Below are 9,367 nucleotides of genomic sequence, written 5' to 3'. Positions count from 1 at the left end.
GTTGTTTGAATCTCCTCCAATTTTCAACCACATCACCTGTCAACTGAAGCTTCGCCGGTGGGAGTAAACCTTCCATTTTTCACTTCGTTAGCTATTCTCTAATGGTAAGTAACGGGAAATTAATGGTGGGAAATATGGAGATGGCAAAAACACTGAATGAATATTTTGTATCAGTCTTTACAGTAGAAGACACTAAGAATATCCCAACACTGGACAAACAGGGGGCTATAGGGGGGGAGGAGCTAAACACGATCAAAATCACTAAGGAAGTGGTACTCGGTAAAATAATGGGACTCAAGGCGGATAAATCACCTGGACCTGATGGCTTACATCCTAGGGTCTTGAGGGAAGTGGCGGTAGGGATTGCGGATGCATTGGTAATAATTTTCCAAAACTCCCTGGACTCAGCAAAGGTCCCGGCAGACTGGAAAACTGCTAATGTAACACCCTTATTTAAAAAGGGCAGTAGACAGAAGGCTGGAAACTTTAGACCGGTTAGCCTAACATCTGTGGTAGGTAAAATTTTGGAGTCCATTATTAAGGAGACAGTAACAGGACATTTGGATAATCATAATTTAATAGGACAAAGTCAGCATGGTTTTATGAAGGGGAAGTCATGTTTGACAAATTTGCTGGAGTTCTTTGAGGAAGTAACATATAGGGTGGATAAAGGGGAACCAGTGGGCAGCACGGTGGCATAGTGGTTAGCACTGTTGCCTCACAGCACCAGGAACCCGGGTTCGAATCCGGCCTCGGGTGACTGTCTGTGTGGAGTTTGCACATTCTCCCCGTGTTTGCATGGGTTTTCTCCGGGTGCTCCGGTTTCCTCCCACAGTCCAAAGATGTGCGGGTTAGGATGATTGGCTATGATAAATTGACCCTTAGTGTTAGGGGGATTAAATACGTGGGGTTACGGGGATAGGGTGGGATATGTGTTGGTGTAGGGGTTACGGGGATCGGGTGGGATATGTGCCGGTGCAGGCTCGATGGGCCGAAATGGCCTCTGTCTGCACTGTGGGGTTTCTGTGATTCTGTGATTCTGTAGTGTATTTAGACTTCCAAAAGGCATTTGACAAGGTGCCACACAAGATTATTACTTAAGATAAAAAATCACGGGATTGGGGGTAATATTCTGGCATGGATAGAGGATTGGCTATCTAACAGAAGGCAGAGAGTTGGGATAAATGGTTCATTCTCAGACTGGCAATCAGTAACTAGGGGTCAGTGCTGGGTCCCCAACTCTTTACAATCTATATTAACGATTTGGAGGAGGGGACCGAGTGTAACATATCAAAGTTTGCAGATGATACTAAGATGGGAGGGAAAGTAGTGAGTGAGGAGGACATAAAAAACCTGCAAGGGTACATCGACAGGCTAAGTAAGTGGGCAGAGATTTGGCAGATGGAATACAATACTGGAAAGTGTGAGGTTATGCACTTTGGCAGGAAAAATCGTAGAGCAAGTTATTCTCTTAATGGCAAGAAACTGGAAAGTACTGAAGTACAAAGGGATCTGGGGGTCCTGGTGCACGAAACTCAAAAGGTTAGTATGCAGGTGCAGCAAGTGATTAAGAAGGCCAATGGAATGTTGGCTTTCATTACTAGGGGGATAGAATATAAAAATAGGGAGGTATTGCTTCAGTTGTACAAGGTATTGGTGAGGCCGCACCTGGAATACTGCGTACAGTTTTGGTGTCCATACTTAAGAAAGGACATACTTGCTCTCGAGTCAGTACAAAGAAGGTTCACTCGGTTAATCCCGGGGATGAGGGGATGGACATATGAGGAGAGGTTGAGAAGATTGGGACTCTACTCATTGGAGTTCAGAAGAATGAGAGGCGATCTTATTGAAACATATAAGATTGTGAAGGGGTCGGATCGGGTGGATACGGGGAAGATGTTCCCGATGATGGGTGAAACTAGAACTAGGGGGCATAGTCTTAGAATAAGGGGCTGCTCTTTCAAAACTGAGATGAGGAGGAACTACTTCACTCAGAGGGTGGTAGGTCCATGGAATATGCTGCCCCAAAAAGCTGTAGAAGCTACATCATTACATAAATTTAAAACAGAATTAGACAGTTTCCTAGAAGTAAAGGGAATTAAGGGTTACGGGGAGCGGGCAGGAATTTGGACATGAGTCTAGGTTCGGATCGGTCATGGCCCTGTGGGTAGCGGAGCGGGCCCAGGGGCCATGTAGCCTGATCCTGCTCCTATTTCGTGTGTCTAATTCGGTTAGATTCAGGAGATGGTTCTGCGATAGTGGATTGGCGGTTAGGATCGGATCAGCCATGATCTTATTGAATGGCGGAGCAGGCTCGAGGGGCCGATTGGCCTACTCCTGCTCCTATTTCTTATGTTCTTATGTTCTCTTTTGGCTTGCTAATATGTGGAGAACTGATTTAACTTCAGATTTTTCCTCTTCATCTCTTTCAATCCCACTTCTGTCACCAGGTATTGATTTCTTTGTGGGTTCAATGACGAGACATTTATGAAAGAGAATGTCTTTTAATCTAAAGTCTGTTCAACTCTTTATACAGCATTTACAGGAGACATCATGCTAGTGATGCATCTAGAATGAAACTGAAACTAAACTAAACTGCCTTGCTTGTCTCTGTCACATGCCCTCTGCTGGTCAGGCACAAGCAATCAATACATGCAAACATGCTGGCAAGGCATCATAATCGAACAGGCAAATACCATCTCTATTTGCTGATATCATTACATCCTGTACTCGAACCCTCTTGCTACGAAGGCCAACATACCATTTGCCTTCTTAACCGCCTGCTGCACCTGCATGCTTACCTTCAGCGACTGGTGCACAAGGACACCCAGGTCTCTTTGCAATTCCCCTTCTCCCAATCTATTGCCATTCAAATAATAATCTGCCTTCCTGTTTTTGCCACCAAAGTGGATAACCTCACATTTATCCACATTATAGTGCATTTGCCATGTTTCTGCCCAATCACACAACCTGTCCAAATCGTACTGGAGATTCCGACATCCTACTCGCAGCTTACCCTCCCGCCCAGCTTTGTGTCATCTGCAAATTTGGAAATATTACATCCAATTCCCTCGTCCAGATCATTAATATATATTGTGAACAGCTGGGGTCCTAGGACCGACCCTTGCGGTACCCCGCTAGTCACTGCCTGCCACACGGAAAATGACCCGTTTATTCCAACTCTTGGAAATGGTGTGTTTTTGGGGAGAATGGTATGTTTTTGGGGAGAATGGTGTGTTTGTGGGGAAATGGTGTGTTTTTGGGGAGAATGGTGTGTTTTTGGGGAGAATGGTGTGTTTGTGGGGAGAATGGTGTGTTTGTGGGGAGAATGGTGTATTTGTAGGGAGAATGGTGTGTTTGTGGGGAGAATGGTGTGTTTGTGGGGAGAATGCTGTGTTTGTGGGGAAATGGTGTGTTTGTGGGGAGAATGGTGCGTTTGTGGGTAAATGGTATGTTTGTGGGGAGAATGGTGTGTTTGTGGGCAGAATGGTGTGTTTGTGGGCAGAATGGTGTGTTTGTGGGGAAAATGGTGTGTTTGTGGGGAGATGGTGTGTTTGTGGGGAAATTGTGTGTTTGTAGGGAGAATGGTGTGTTTGTGGGGAGAATGGTGTGTTTGTGGGGAGAATGGTGAGTTTGTGGGGGGAATGGTGTGTTTGTGGGGAGAATGGTGAGTTTGTGGGGGGAATGGTGTGTTTGTGGGGAGAATGGTGAGTTTGTGGGGGGGAATGGTGTGTTTGTGGGGAGGAAGGTGTGTTTGTGGGGAAATGGTGTGTTTGTGGGGAGAATGGTGTGTTTGTGGTTAGAATGGTGAGTTTGTGGCGAGTGTAAGAGCCATAAAGGCTTAAGAAAATACTTTAAATTAGTGGCTAAATGGCATAATACAGTTAATTTACCTGAACGACTTATTGTATTAAGAAACCCCCTATTTTCTTGCTCCAGTGGTATAGTCCGACACCCCCTTCATTCTTGCCACAATGGAACAGTCCCTAAGCCACACATTGGGTGCAGCCATTTCACAGTTTAAACTGCACGTGGTGAAAGAGGCAGAAGCTGTGAGGTTTGGAGCAGTACAGTTTTTGACCGTGTTCGTTTATACGTGTTTGCTTTGTAATTCTGTTTGTTAAGTGTTATAGTAAACAGTTTAAAAGACAAAGCTACGTTTGGGAACGTTTTATTTTGACACGCGTCTACTCGTTGTTAAAGGCCCCACAGCTCAGTGGCCTGCCTGTTTGGAAACTAAGAAGCGCAACTACAGGGAGAATGGTGTGTTTGTGGGGAGAATGGTGTGTTTGTGGGGAGAATGGTGTGTTTGTGGGGAGAATGGTGTGTTTGTGGTTAGAATGGTGTGTTTGTGGGGAGAATTGTGTTTTTTTGTTGGGAGTATAGTGTGTTTGTGGGGAAATGGTGTGTTTGTTGGGAGAATGGTGTGTTTGTGGGGAGAATTGTGTTTTTTTGTTGGGAGTATAGTGTGTTTGTGGGGAAATGGTGTGTTTGTTGGGAGAATGGTGTGTTTGTGGGGAGAATTGTGTTTTTTTGTTGGGAGTATAGTGTGTTTGTGGGGAAATGGTGTGTTTGTTGGGAGAATGGTGTGTTTGTTGGGAGAATGGCGTGTTGGGAGAATGGCGTGTTGGGAGAATGGTGTGTTTGTTGGGAGAATGGTGTGTTGGGAGAATGGTGTGTTTGTGGTTAGATTGGTGTGTTTGTGGGGAAGATGGCGTGTTTGTGGGTAGAATGGCGTGTTTGTGGGGAAGATGGTGTGTTTGTGGGGAGAATGGTGTGTTTGTGGGGAGAATGGTGTGCTTGTGGGGAGAATGGTGTTTTTTTGTTGGGAGTATAGTGTGTTTGTTGGGAGAATGGTGTGTTGGGAGAATGGCGTGTTTGCGGGGAGATGGCGTGTTTGCGGGGAGATGGCGTGTTTGCGGGGAGAGTGGCGTGTTTGCGGGGAGAGTGGCGTGTTTGCGGGGAGAGTGGCGTGTTTGCGGGGAGAGTGGCGTGTTTGCGGGGGGAGTGGCGTGTTTTTGCGGGGGGAGTGGCGTGTTTTTGCGGGGGGAGTGGCGTGTTTTTGCGGGGGGAGTGGCGTGTTTTTGCGGGGGGAGTGGCGTGTTTTTGCGGGGGGAGTGGCGTGTTTTTGCGGGGTGAGTGGCGTGTTTTTGCGGGGGGAGTGGCGTGTTTTTGCGGGGGGAGTGGCGTGTTTTTGCGGGGGGAGTGGCGTGTTTTTGCGGGGGGAGTGGCGTGTTTTTGCGGGGGGAGTGGCGTGTTTTTGCGGGGGGAATTGTTTTTTTGTTGGGAGTACAGTTTGTTTGTGGGGAAATGGCGTGTTTGTGGGAGAATGGCGTGTTTGTTGGGAGAATGGCGTGTTTGTGGTTAGATTGGCGTGTTTGTGGGGAAGATGGCGTGTTTGTGGGGAGAATGGCGTGTTTGTGGGGAGAATGGCGTGTTTGTGGGGAGAATGGCGTGTTTGTGGGGAGAATGGTGTGTTTGTGGGGAGAATGGTGTGTTTGTGGGGAGAATGGTGTGTTTGTGGTTAGAATGGTGTGTTTGTGGGGAGAATGGTGTGTTTGTGGGGAGAATGGTGTGTTTGTGGGGAGAATGGTGTGTTTGTGGGGAGAATGGTGTGTTTGTGGAGAGAATGGTGTGTTTGTGGTTAGAATGGTGTGTTTGTGGGGAGAATGGTGTGTTTGTGGAGAGAATGGTGTGTTTGTGTAGAGAATGGTGTGTTTGTGGAGAGAATGGTGTGTTTGTGGGGAGAATGGTGTGTTTGTGGGGAGAATGGTGTGTTTGTGGGGAGAATGGTGTGTTTGTGGAGAGAATGGTGTGTTTGTGGGGAGTATTGTGTGTTTGTGGGGAGAATGGTGTGTTGGGAGAATGGTGTGTTTGTGGGGAAGATGGCGTGTTTGTGGGGGAGATGGCGTGTTTGTGGGGAGATGGCGTGTTTGTGGGTAGAATGGCGTGTTTGTGGGGAAATGGCGTGTTTGTGGGGAGAATGGCGTGTTTGTGGGGAGATGGCGTGTTTGTGGGTAGAATGGCGTGTTTGTGGGGAGATTTGTGTTTTTTTGTTGGGAGAATGGTGTGTTTGTGGGGAAATGGTGTGTTTGTGGGGAGAATGGTGTGTTTGTAGGGAGAATGGTGTGTTTGTGGGGAAATGGTGTGTTTGTGGGGAAATGGTGTGTTTGTGGGGAGAATGGTGTGTTTGTGGGAGAATGGTGTGTTTGTGGGGAGAATGGTGTGTTTGTGGGGAAATTGTGTGTTTGTGGGGAAATTGTGTGTTTGTGGGGAAATTGTGTGTTTGTGGGGAAATTGTGTGTTTGTGGGGAAATTGTGTGTTTGTGGGGAAATTGTGTGTTTGTGGGGAAATTGTGTGTTTGTGGGGAGAATGGTGTGTTTGTGGGGAGAATGGTGTGTTTGTGGGGAGAATGTTGTGTTTGTGGGGAGAATGGTGTGTTTGTGGGGAAATTGTGTGTTTGTGGGTAGAATGGTGTGCTTGTGGGTAGAATGGTGTGTTTGTGGGGAGAATGTTGTTTGTGGGGAGATTGTGTGTTTGTGGGGGGAATGGTGTGTTTGTGGGGAGAGTGGTGTGTCTGTGGGGAGAGTGGTGTGTTTTTGAGGAAAATAGTGCTGTATAATAGTCATTGCAAGTTTAATTTACCGAATTCGTCCATCTGCTTATAGGGAAGCATTAAATAAAGGCCAGGGTGCTTTTGGGCTGACACCTAAAACAAGCCTATTAAATATGCCAAGTATGGAACTAACACCTGTTGAGGGACCTCCATCCAGAAATTAGTTGGCAATGAATGGGGCAGGCTTTGGCCTGACCCGATCAGGATTCTTCAGAGGTCCCCGCAGAAAGGTAGGTTAATTATTTCTTTAAAAAAAAATCCTGTTCTTGTGGAATCCATCTACCCTCCACCCACTCCAACCCGGAGCCCGCTCCAATCCCCCGCCCCCTCCCCCCCCAGGCCTTACCTCACTCTGGCGAGTTGCCCGTGTAGTTGCGGCCATCTCATGCCAAGTACGCTGAGTAGGCCCAAGAGCCAACTTCCGTCAATTCTCGGGCCTCTCCGCTCGGGCACGCGCTGGTCTCCAAAACCGGCCCAGGCCCAAATCTGCTCCGTTTTATATCCCATGATGATGATGATGACACTCATTGAAGGACGGCAGGGTGTTCTCCGAGTATCCCGGCTAACATTTTTTTTCCTCAAGCAGCAACGACCAACAACAAAACAGGCCGTTTATCTCACGTTCTCCCTGTGCTACCTGTGAGCCAATTGGCTGCAGCATTTTCCTACAATAGCACAGATGGTAAATAAGGATGGGAAAGGCCATTTGGTCCGTCTTAGATCATCCACTCAGAACAACCCAACACTCCCCACTTGCCCCCGCTGTAGCATTTATTCCTTTTCTTAAATAATTCCAGACTTGTTCCCTCCACAGAAGTCTGTCCCAGGCATTGATCACTCTTTCTGTGAGGAGGAACTCGCTGATACCAGTCCTTATTTTAAGTAGTTTGCTTTTTTATCTTCTTGCGATTTTGTTTGAAGTAATACTCTGAATTTACATTTTTTATATGATTCACTTCTGTAAGATCACCTCTCAGTATCCTCCTCGCAAGTGTAAAAACATAAGTTTCTCCAGTTTACTCTCCTAACTCCGACCTCTGTCACTAAAAGAGTGAGCCTTGTAACTCTTCTCCGAGCTACTCACCACAATCGAATGCCTTAAAATATATACAAATGTCGGGCTCCTTTTCCTCAGTATTTCAGTTCATTTCGAACTTGATCTTTTTGTGGTTACTATCCCTCAATAGCATTCCTAAATTACAACAGTGACTATCCTTCAAAAGGGCTTCATTGGCTGTAAAGCGTTCACGAAAGGCGCTGTATAAATGCAAGTCTTGCTTTTATTTTAAGGGGAGGCCACGATTCCGATGCCTGTATGTTGTCCAGGTCCCTTACCATCACCAAGTCAAGATGGGCACTGTCTCTCATGGCTTCCCTGACACACTGGCTCATGAAGCAGCCATGAATGACGTTAAACAAATAGGAATCCAAACCACTTGGGCATTCCCAATTTACATTTGGTTGCTTGAAGTCACCCAAATAGCTCTCCTGTTCACACGTAGCCTTTCATCGCTTTATAGAGCAAATTATCTTGTGTAGCGTTCGCTTTGTGTTCCCTTAGTCTTTTACCTCCTGAAAATGTGACTTATAGGAATGGGAGTCGGCCACTCAGCCCCTTGAGCCTGTTCTGCCATTCAATGAGATCATGGCTGATCTGTATCTCAACTTCATCCACCCGCCTTGGTTGCATATCGCTTAATACCCTTGTCCAACAAAAATCGATCAATCTCAGCTTTGAAATTTTGAATTGACCCTCAGCCTCAACTGCTTTTTGGGGGAGAGAGTTCCAGAATTCCACTACCCTTCGTGTGAAGAAGTACTTCCTTATATAATTATAACATTGTGGCGGAGCCACCAAAGGACTCAGAGCAGTTGTACATAATTCCTTTAACAGCATTGTAGTTACCGCCTGTGCCTGTACCTTTAATTACACTGTTTAACTGCACTATGTCTAGTTACCTTTACAGCGCGGTTTCAACGTGATGACGTCATGCCGTTAGTCACGTGATCCCCCAATGGCGGGAAGAACGTGATGACGTCATGACGTCAGCCATCGGACCAGCCCAGCAGTCCTGGTGGAGCCTTCAGAGAGAACAGACCGACTATCGATGTATTCCAGCAGTTTCCAGTTAAAACCAGTTTTATTTCATTAAAGTTCTTTGTTTTAATTGCCTGAGTCGAACTCAGTCTTTTCGCTAGGAACCTCCATTCCTACAACATCACTATTTGCACCCCAGGTTGTTACATCCTTATTACTTATTACATCCTCAATTTTCTTGATGAGCTCTCCCCTTTACCAAAGTATAATAGGGAGCTTTACTTTGCATCATTTATCTTAATTTTGAGGTGAACCCTATTTTTTTGTGACTTCTAAAGCGACTATATCATTTCTCCCTATGTTGTTTACCCTTACATGAACTACTGCCCTGGGCCTCTTCCCGTCTCCTTCAGCAATGTTTCTAACCTTTCCTCACTGGAGTTCTAGCTACAGGTACACAAATCACCATGCTACAGGCATAGACTCAATGGCACAGAAATTCGGCTCTCCCCGGGTGAGTACGCACGGGGTACTCACCCGTAGGCCGAATGGAAGTGTGGGTTTCCTGCATGCACTGCGCATGCGCGGGAAACCGGCACTTCCGATCCTCTGAACGAAGGAGTTCAGAGGTCGAACGCGCACGCAGGGGAGGCTGCGCGTGCGCTTTGAACTTAGTTTTTTTTTGCAGGTTTTCATGCGAGGTTAAGCCTGT

The 9,367-nt window shown here is 46.6% G+C and overlaps 1 long non-coding RNA gene across 1 annotated transcript; it reads left to right on the top strand.

Annotated features, from left to right (window-relative positions):
- Positions 1-3,845: 3,845 nt before the first annotated feature.
- Positions 3,846-8,658, top strand: LOC147112109 (uncharacterized). Its single transcript, XR_015079864.1, has 3 exons — positions 3,846-4,057; positions 6,670-6,847; positions 8,573-8,658. It is a non-coding gene; the product is annotated as an uncharacterized LOC147112109 (long non-coding RNA).
- The last annotated feature ends 709 nt before the right edge of the window (positions 8,659-9,367 follow it).

Source organism: Somniosus microcephalus, chromosome 10, assembly GCF_052327205.1.
Source record: "Somniosus microcephalus isolate GS21.2 chromosome 10, FLI_Smic_1.0, whole genome shotgun sequence".
NCBI lineage: Eukaryota > Metazoa > Chordata > Chondrichthyes > Squaliformes > Somniosidae > Somniosus > Somniosus microcephalus.
The sequence above is the reverse complement of the archived record's forward strand: the minus strand, read 5'-3'. Positions and strand labels throughout refer to the sequence as shown.